Below are 11068 nucleotides of genomic sequence, written 5' to 3'. Positions count from 1 at the left end.
TATCACAGATTCTAACAACTATACAGCCAAAGGACTTCGCCCAGTACTAAAATTGCAGAAAGTAAACAAGTTAGACCCAAGGACACACCTTCTCATCACAAAAAAACCCCAACTTGGCAGTTTAATGATCAGTCTAATAAGACTGAGGAATCTTTGTCGTTGGACACATGAGAAAAGAGGCAGCAGGGACATCAGCAGTAAGGGGGTGCCTGCACTGGTTTATATTAAGGGAGAACTAATGTTCTGCCTTATCTGTTGAGCTCCCCCACAGGCATAGTTCCCAATTCTGTAATAAAAGTAGCAATATCTGACTCCACCTGCCAGATCTGACTCCACCAAAGCCAGGTAAGCCTAACCTGAGTTCTGTTCAGGAGGCCAAATAAATAAAAGCTGTGATCAAACTATGCTGAAGCCAGGTTCTTCGTAATTGTAAAAGAAGTATATTGCCACTACCTACAGCTCCACTGCAAGTTGCCCTATTTATACCATAATTTCTCAGATCTTTTCCCTGGCTTCTTAGTGCCTGCTCTGATTGCAAACATATCAGGAGAAATAGCTTGTATGGAATATTTGCCATACTACCTGGAAAGTAATTCAGTGGGGCAAGTCAGGGTAGTGAGGTTAAGCACATACATGTCTGTAAAACATTAGTGTAATAACATTGCAGATTTGAGGGACAGTGAAGACTCATGTTCAGATAACCCTAATAATGAATTGCAAATCAACTTAAATTACACTGAGGCTTTTGCAGCTCTACAAATTAGAGTCTTACAGTAAAAAAGTAACTTTCATTGTAATACAATATACATTTGGAACCACTAAAATTCTCCTTAAAATTCCAAATGCAAAAATTAAAATTAAGGGATGCTAAATAAAGGCACCAGATGGGGAGTCTTGTGCTATTAACAAGGTCACCAGTGAGACCTCCATTCCCAGAAATAAATTATCGGTATCTGATTGGAGCAAAGGTAAACAAGAGATGAGGCAACAGCAATTCTTTATTCAAGACATTCAACACCTCTGACATATCCAATAAAATCAGAACACATTGCATCTGCAAATGATAAAAAGATAGAATAGGTTAAAGTCTGTCAAGTATTGCAAAAACAGAAAGCCACTAAAAAGAATGCAGTTGATAATTACAGAACAACAAGTGATATTTTAAATCAGCAGAAATAGTGATAAATGCATAAATCAGTTTTCTGTATTGGTAAACAAATAAGGAATTACCAAGCAAAAAAAACCAACAGGGCCATCTTTCTGTGTTCAACTAATACAAAATAATAAAATCATTAAGAAAACAAACCTTATGCTGCCAAAAATGCTCCTATTAACAATGTAAAGGAAAAATAATATATTTTAATGGCTAGTGACAGTATCAATTACCTATGTTTAAAGGAGAGCATGTTTTCCCCCCGACTGTATTTGTCTCATGAAAGGCATCTCTCCCTTATATTAAACATTGTTAGTCTTATATTTTTTATAACTACAGTTATGACAACCAGAATACTTCCAAAAGAAGTAAACATACAGAATATAGCTTTGATACAACTAAACAGAAAAGATTTGCCACAATATGATGACAAAAAATTACCAACAGGAACTTAAATAACAACTCAGAATTACTTACATCCTGCATCAACAGCAAAGAATGTTAAGATGTTTTCATATGATGCAATTTTAGGAATAAAGGGTGTCTGGAAAAGGTGTCAGCTGGTAATTAATAGCAAGCACATGAGAAATCATTAATAAAAACCATTCCTATGGATGACCAGCTTCCTCGCAACAGAAAACAAGACCACAGCCTTAAAGCAAATACACAATACCATAATAAAAATTGTTTTGTCTTATGCATATTGTAATATGCTAAAACCAAATAGGTGATTGTTAAAATATATTATAATAGCATATAGCATCAATAGGTTTTATTTCAGTAATGTCAGGTACAGAACAAATTTGTTGAACAGATGCTGGAAGTAAACCTTAGGATTTTGAGAATCATAGCCTGAGCTAGCAACACTGAAGTGCCAGTCCCAGAGCCCACTGCTGGGAATGCTACACTAACCTGATCTTCTGAGAATACACAGCTTACACAATCACCACCCATCAGTCTGTGTCCCTGCCATTCCACTCCTAATAATATTTGAACACGCTGGCCAATTTTTGCACTGAATTGCAAAATAATTCAGGTTCGATGACTCCAACTGCCGAAGTATCCAAAGGTAAATTAATGTTAGCAATGCAAATCACAAAATTGCTCAGATTGGATGAGACATCAAGGGGTCATCCATTTCGACTGGTGAAGTGTCAATGGGGAAATGCATGTTTTAGAATTTTGAAAAAATCTGCCATTAACATACACATAAACACAGAGCTTATGCTTTGTATCAGCTGACTGGCCAACTAAGACACACATACCTGTATTAACATAGCTTTAGATGAGTCACAGCACATACTGATGCTTACCCAGATGGGATGGCACCTTGAGGAGAGCAGAGTGAGTTAGGACACTGAATTGAGGATATAGAAAATAAATCTGTAAGAAAATAGCTTTGAGTATCCTATTGCTCATAGAATAAATTGTTTGCCTGAGGCATGAATGTAAGAACTGAAAGCAGTAAGATTCATTAAATGGTCTAGAGTACAGTAACATAAAATCTGACACTGGCAACTTAATTTCAGTAAAAAAGGCCATGTTTCATTTTGTCCTACAAGCAACTTCATATGAACATTCTTAATACTCTGAAGCACTTGCAATCAGTAAGTGAATTTATGTGCAAAGAGTTTGAGATACTTCTTGAGAGGAAAAAGATTTATTTCTAAAAATAAAAGCTGTTCTCCTTTTTACAAGTCTGATTTTCTTTCAGCCTAGCTATTCTCCAGCATCCACATTATAATAATAAAGAATCAGAGAAGCAACCATTTTTCACAAATGCTGAACATTATTTAGATACAGAAATATGTATTATTTCTAAGACTATGCTCTCTTCCATCCCACACCCTTGACCTTTGCTACTTCACTGCAAAATGCCTACTTACAGGCTTGCCAAACAGAAATGCCCAGTGACATTACAAAAAAAACCCAAACTAATCTCCCTTTCTTCATTCTCATTTAAACTACAAAATACAGCTCCATATGATCTCTCTTGGATGTTGCTGTTCTTCAAATCTGATCATCTGGATTTAAGGAGGAATTTTACCTATCCATTGGAAAGCATGGAGGCCCCTCAAGAGATCTGGATTTCTTTTTACCTGAACTGTTTTCCTTTCCTTGGTGGGATCTCTTGCTGGCAGTGGGATCACATGGAAACTCAGCTGAAGATGGAACCAGATGAAGACACCATCTGTTTCTCCGGTATTGAGGGACTGGATCAGACTCAAGTATGTAGCAGCTTTTGGTGTAGCTACGTCTACAGACAGCAGTTGATCCTATTCAGTATTTCTCCAGAACAGTTTAATCAGGATGAGAACTTCTTTTGTAAGTTAAGCAAAATATCAGGCCTTCTACCAATGCATAGAGGAGAACATGAGATCTCCTAGACATAAGGGTCTCATCCTGACATGCTTTGATATCAATACTCAGGATGAAGGCTTGCTTATACCATCAGAAGCATTTCTCTGACCTTTCTCTCCACAAGCTGAGGTTGTGCAGTTGTGTGGAGTGTTCCCATAGCAGCCTAGAGAATTTTGTTGCAAGATTTTTCTCACTAGTGTGCACTTCTTTACCCAGCAGGCTGTCTTCTGTCTTGAACTGTCTCCAATCTCATTAGATCCCAGAATGCTTCAAGACAAATATGCCAAAATATCACTGCAATCAGTAGCTATTTCTGATCACAAGCTGGTAAGGTTTTAAACTTCAATTTAGCCCTTGCACTTTACTAGGAGACAGAATTTCAAAATGCCTAGGAAAACACTCTGTGCTTAGTAAACATCATGCAAGTCTAATATTTTTTTGTTCACAAGTCTGATAATACTGGTGTTAGTCTGCCTTGTGTTCTAGCTTAGCGTACTCTGCTGCTGCTGTGCCAACCAAACATTAATTTTCTAAGCTGCTCTTCAAAGTCTTTAATTATGTGTACACTGCAGCCAGAGCTGTGACTGAATCCTGCACGAATGTATACAAGGCAGCTTTAATATAAGCAAGTTAGAAGAGTACAACTGAAGTAGCAGGGAGATTACACACCAGCTGGAGACACACGTTTCTGTAGTGAGGCTACACTCAAAGTGGGCTGGACATCCTTGAGACAGTGAGTGAATAATAAAGTAACTACTCATTGGTTTCCCTGAGCTGTATGAATGAGGGACAGAGTAATAAACATTGGAATATTTTAATGAAAAAAAAAATTCAGTGTACTTGTTATTTTATAATTTGGTAATTGATCATACTTAGAATCTTAGGCAATACGGAGAAAGCAATGATGATTAACTGGACAGCAAAAGACAAATTTTCTGTAACTCCCTGAAGGTACTGTCTTGATTGGAGATCAAATTCCCTGCCTGGTAAGATAGCTCTGAAAGTCACAAATAATGCAAACAAATCCTGATAGATTAATAGATTAAATTTATCAGATTGATCTAAAACCTCTTGCATATTGGATAGAAATTACACTCACTCACACCTTAATCAGATAGCTGAATCATTTATGCCCATTGCTCAATCTATTCTTTGCCTTTTAGAAAATGTATTTAGAAGTTTTACAATCCAAGCTGTGACCCAAGGACAGCATTGGCTGTGCTTAACATAGTCTGTTATGCTCATCTGAGCCAGCATATGACGCAGTGACATAAGTCCTGCAGAATCTTGCAGGGGTCAGATATACTGGAAGCATACTGGATATATAAATGACTCATTCAATGTTTTCTTCCCTCAGATCAAAGGAACAATAGCTTACATGCTTATGGGAGATGCCAGGATCACACACTAAAAAGGCAGGTGGTTGCAGTGGGTTGACCTTGGCTGCCAGGTGCCCACCAATCTGCTCTATCTGTCTCCCTCCTCAGCTGAACAAGGCAAGAAGAAAATACAACAAAATGCTCTTGGGTTGAGATCAGGATAAGGACAGCAATTACTATCACAGGTGAAACACTCCCAACTTAGGGAAATTAATTTATTGAGTAGGGTAATGAGTAATAAAAATGAAATCTTAAATCACCTGCCCCCACCCCTACCTGATTCCCAATTTGCTTTACCTCTTCCCCCTGAGCAGCACGGGGTGATGTGGAATGGGGGTTGCTGCCAGTTCATCATAGGTTCTCTCTGCTGGTCCTTCCTCCCTTGCTCTTGCACTGCTCCAGCATGGGGTCCCACCCACCGGAGACAGACCTTCACAAACTTCCCACAGGCTGCAACCCTTCACAAACTACTCCAGCATTTCCTTCCATGGGGTGCAGTCCTTCAGGAACAGACTGCTCCAGTGTGGGTCCCCCACAGGGTCACAAGTCCTGCCAGCAAACCTGCTCCAGCCTGGGCTCCTTTCTCCATGAGTTTACAAGTCCTGCCATGAGCATGCTCTAGTGTGGGCTCTCAGTTGGATCACAGCCTCCTTCAGGTACACCCACCTGCTCCAGCATGGAGTCCTCCATCCTGCAGGTGGGTATCTGCTCCACCATAGACTTCCATGGGCTGCAGGTGGATATCAGCTCCATCGTGGACTTCTGAGGGATGCAGGGGGACAGCCTGCCTCACCTCCTCTGGCACCTGGAGCACCTCCTCCTCTGCCTTCTTCACTGACTTTGGTGTCTGCAAAGTGGTTTCTCACATATTCTCACTCCTCCTTCCAGCTGCAGGTTGTTGCATAGGTTTTTTTTCCCCTTCTTAAATACATTATCACAGAGGTGCAACCACTGTTGCTGATGGGCTTGGCCTTGGCCTTCAGTGGGTCCATCTTGGAGCCAGCTGGAACTGGCTCTGTCAGACACGAGTGCAGCTTCTGGCATCTTCTCACAAATGCCACCCTTGCAATGCCCTGCTACCAAGCCCCACATAAACCTAATACAGTGGTTGGAAGCTAAATGTTCCTTAACTCCCTATTTTCATCTGAAAGGCAATCCAGATTTCTTCAGATAATTTTTTTTCCATGCATTCCAATTATTTTAGTATAGGCTTGGTGTGATCTTGCAGACAGACAAGGATTTGTCAGGCTACTGATCTCTCCATCAGTATATGGGTAGAGGATGGAACCCCTAAGACTACTTGAAAACATTGGAACTGTTTTATCGTCCACTGATTAATCAGAAGGCAGACAATAATAACTGATACAGGAACTATAATTTCCTTTTTTATATCCATGTAGTTATTGAATGTAGTTATTTAATCTGCTATAAGTCAATGCTTGTTCTGTGGTTTGTGGCTTCCTTGCCTACTTACCAATGTCCTTGACGAAGTTGAATTGTGGATGTGGATAAACATACTGTTTCCTCTTTTCTTGAATAATATCTTCCAATGCACCATTATAGTCTTGATATTGCTGCACAGCTCAGTACACTATATTCAGAGGCAAGTAGGCATTTTCTTTATAGATTAATATTTTGAGGAATCTCAAAATATTATGAAGTTTTCTATTCTTGTCCTCAAAGAAAGTAAAACTTTTAACAAGCAGTTTGATAAAATTATCTTTGTTTAATTATGAGATATTAAGCATTAAAAAAAGTATTTTTTTTACATTAGAAATATTTCTTGCATTTTCGCAAGTAAGACAAAAATAAAATACTTTAAATTCTATTTCTTAAAGGTACAAATTGTTCATTCTGTCATTAGAATAGTTTACCCTATCCCCATGTACTTGGGTGGAGCACATAAGAATATGGTCTCTGTAAACAAACAAGTTGATGAATTGCTTTCTAAACCACTAAAGAAAGCTGGAAGCACCATCACTTCTAATTCATCCAGCCTGCAAGACAGGACAGCTCCAATTGTCTCTCCTGTTGCAGACTGTCTTTTATTTATTGCAGAGATTACTGATAACTTTAATGTAATTTAGTAAAATTCTTATTAGTTAAATTTAGAAGTTACCCACTAAAATGGCAAGTTTAAATTGGAAACCTATGGTTTTGTATCATCTGAGCTTTCAAAGAGGGATTCTGCAGTATTACCAACATAATCTTTACTGCATTAGGTTCATTCTGCCTTTCACTTAAACAGACAAACTAACTTTGCTAGTGTTTAGTTTTTTTGGTTAAAAGGAAGAAAATTAACTTTTATGAATTATTCCTTTCATGGAAAGATTGATTTATGTTTAAACTACTGGGTCCTCTCAGCAGTAAGTAAGAGATTACATTACATGAACAGTTTATCACAGAATTTTAAAGCTTACCATGCAGTAATAACTCCGCATGTTTCACAACTGCAACAATATTTGGTTGCAGAAAATTCTTCAGTTTAGAGCCAGCATAAATATGCAAAGTATACAGTTTTCCTCCATGAAGTGTATGAGCTATCACATGCACTGCAGGTATACTGGTTCTGCTGCACAATGCAGTCCCTTGTTCTTAGAAACTACCCCAGATCTCTTGTATCAAAGCTCTTAAGGGTAGGCACTTCCAGAATTTCAAGTGCAGAAACAACTATTACTAAAGTATGCTTTGGGGTGAATGTTTCATTGCTACTAAGCCATCACAAAGTCCACAGTGCTTTTATACAACCAGCTTCTTTCACTTCACACAGACATACTCTCAAAGACAGTTTTAAAACTTTTGCCAGAAAGAGGATGCCAACTAACAACAAACAGACCTTGCTATTTGGCTTGCCCACATTAAAATTTGAATTGGACTATCAAAAGAAACCTATTAAAAATGCTTGTCCAGCATAACTATGCTAAGCACAATACTTAATAGAAATTTCAGGACAGCTACAAATACTCTGGATGCTACAGTATTTTAAAACATGCTGTCGAGTATCCTCCTCCCTTCATCTCAACTGCTGTGAGAACTTGCACAGCTGGTTAACTGAGAACACAATAGTTTTGTATTTGGACAGAAATCATCTTGCAACAGCAGCCACTAAGAACTGATCAAAACTTGAATCAGGCTTCCCAGATAAGACCTAGTTTTCGCAAAAAATGCTTTGTACTAAAGCTAGTTTATCCAAAGTGCTCAAAGATCCAGATCCAGAAGGGTTTAATTTCAGTTCAGCCTGCGGCATACCGTAGGAGTCACACACCAGGTGCTGGAATGTTTGTACAAACACTTAGAGGAGTACTATGGCTTTTGTTCATATCATCAGCATGCAGAAGACAGTTTAGGCAGCATTGGGTGAGATCACTGCAGTGGTTCAGGTTATTCACTTCACAAAGGATGCAAGCTTTTGCACCCAGCAATTACCAATCCACCCCACATACGTGCAAGTAAGTACATATGTGCAGTACCACAGGGTATAATTTCATCACCAGCCTGGTTCTGCATTTGCTATGTACACATCTGCCTAGGCAGGCCACCTTTCGTGCTGAATTTGGACTCTATACTTCCCTTGTTTTCCCAGCACTGACCTGAACTGAGATTGTGTCAGAGAATCAACAGATACAGGCTTAGGAAAATGATACTGCAAGGCAGAAAAAAAAGAGGGTAACTCCTGTAAGTCTGCAAACCTACTCTTCACTAGTTTACTAATTCATCATCTTATTAAATATCACTGCCCAGGGATGCCAATGACTCAAAGTAGTCCCTGCCTCAAAAGTTCTGGTGCTTGACCCAGTTCTTACAAAAAAACCCCAACAAAACAAAAAAACAAAACCAGACAAACAAAAAGAACATCAAGTGAATTCCTCAGCATTTCAGTGACAGGATGCTTGTGGGTCTCAAAAACCTTTGGTTCTATAAAACATAATAAGCCAGCATCTCAGCTGAGTAACTGCTACTTCCAGCAGCCCTTTTGGTACTCTTGGTAAGATTAACTAGGCCTCTCAACACGTGCAGTTTCCAGGACAGTGATAGGATCCTTGTGTACTTGGCAGCAATTCCATCTCTCCAGACAGCTCAGGTTTTCCCCAGAGATACTCCCTAGTAGCCTTTTTCAGTTGCTGCAAACTTAGCACCTTGCTAAAGTGTGGGAATAAATGGCAGGTCAGGCTGATTGGGTGCTACTCAACTAACTTCTGATTAGTGATGAGGAGTACACCCCATCACAAGCCCTGTTCAGAAGGGAATTTAGGCCTTTGAGAATGTAATTTTAACTTTTTGCCGGTCTTCAGTAGAAATCAGTGATGTATTTCCTTTAACTACCCTTAAGAACAATTCACCAAAATCTGAAAATATATTATGAATGAGAAGGTATGCATGTCCCCCAGGACAGAAATTACTGTGAAGGCTACTCAGTGCTCCTCAATACACAGATTTTGAAAAATTGCAATTTCCTTGAAGGTTTTTCTGTAAGGGTAAAATTTTGGCAAAATACAACAGCTCTTGAGAGCTGATGGCACAGAGTTTCTGCTGCACGAAAAGAGAACTATCAGAAGCTTGACTGCAGCTGCGTGATTTTCAGACTAGTTTTCAGCTAGCTCCCAAATGATACATTTACCTAATATCGGCTTTAAATCCTACCAGTCTGTCCCTCTGGTATCTGAGAACCACCCTGCTAATCCTGCCTCAAATACCTCAGCTTCTACAGTAAGAAAGCTTGAACACTAAGACGCTGCCCCTTTGGCTGATTAGAATTTTTGCATACATGTTTAATTCTCTTATGTCTGGAACCAGAGATATAAGTATGTTGTTGCGTCTTTAGTGTTTTAATTTTTCCATCATGCATTACTGAAGACAAGAATTGGATTGCTGCTTACATTCATGTATTGAAAATTTGTTTCTGAATACTTGAGAGAAAGAGACTGTATTTCCTCCACCAGTTTATCTTTCGCTTGCTTTCACCCCCACTTCACATGGGATATAATAAAATCTTCCAGATCATTTCACAGGTGTTTTGATCTGATGCCTAAATTTACAAAAAAGAATGCTGATCACCAAGATGTACAGCACACATCGCCCTCAGCTTTACAATGCAGATATGGTCCTTCCTTTGCTTGGTGAGCCTTTTTTTTTTTTTTTTTTTTTTTTTATCACATCTGTGACTTTGGGTATTTGAGACGTGTGATTCTCCTGCCTATGAGGTTGCTTTATTAATGACCAGAGAATGTTTGGATTGCCAGAGGCCCTCCTCAAATACTTCAGCCCCCAAGGACAGGATGCTAGTCAATACAGGAACTTTAAAAAAAAGCTGTGACTCAGTCTTGCTTGTCTGGCAAACTCAATAGAGAACGTTTTATTTCCCCAGTGCTTTCTCTAATTTGGAGTAGGACAACAATATCACAGACGGGGCATGTGAACATAGTCTATTGATCTAATTTTTGATGCAAGCGTTTTGGGATTGTTATAGTAAGAAATATGGGGGTTTTTTTAAATGTAAATGGAGAAATGGAATATCCTGAAAGGCACCAGTAAACCAGCCCTCGCCCTTGGCATCACAGGTGATTAATAATTCTTTTTAGACATGCTTACAAGTGTTGTCTGTGCTGGCTTACTGTAACCTATGTGCTCCACAGCATACTTGGAAACCTTGCACAGAGCGCTGCAGACATTGCCAATTCTTGAGCAGGACTGGCCAACACGAGTATTTAACACCTCATCCCAGTGCTGTTAACTCCAGCTATGTAAGCACACAAATGCCCAGGACAGCCATTTCAGAGCACATCTCCTCAGAGACACAGATACACGCTTTTGCAGCACAACCACGAGTGCAAACTTGTGCTGCATGACATGCCACTCCGCGCCTTTGGTAATGGACCTTCTAAGCATTTTGGTTCAATCTTCAGTCAGAATTAAGTCATACAATCGAAACAAGACAGCTAAACACCACGTCCTCTCCCGTAACCGCGCAGAAAGCCACTTTCCAGGGAAAGCAGAAAAGATTCCTCCAGTTACCATTTCCCTGAAAGAACGTGTTGCCTGGATGGGCCTCCACACTTGAAACCGCCCTGCCAAGCTGGGGCAGAGGCCCAGGAAACCAGCAGGGCCGGCAGGGAACGGCGCGCGAGGCTGCAGCTGCGCCACGCAAACCCAGCGCGGCCTCAGAAGCGGAGGCGCG

Source organism: Chaetura pelagica, unplaced genomic scaffold (genome assembly GCF_000747805.2).
Source record: "Chaetura pelagica isolate M959 unplaced genomic scaffold, ChaPel_1.0 scaffold37, whole genome shotgun sequence".
Taxonomy (NCBI): Eukaryota; Metazoa; Chordata; class Aves; order Apodiformes; family Apodidae; genus Chaetura; species Chaetura pelagica.
This window is presented reverse-complemented; position numbering follows the sequence as displayed.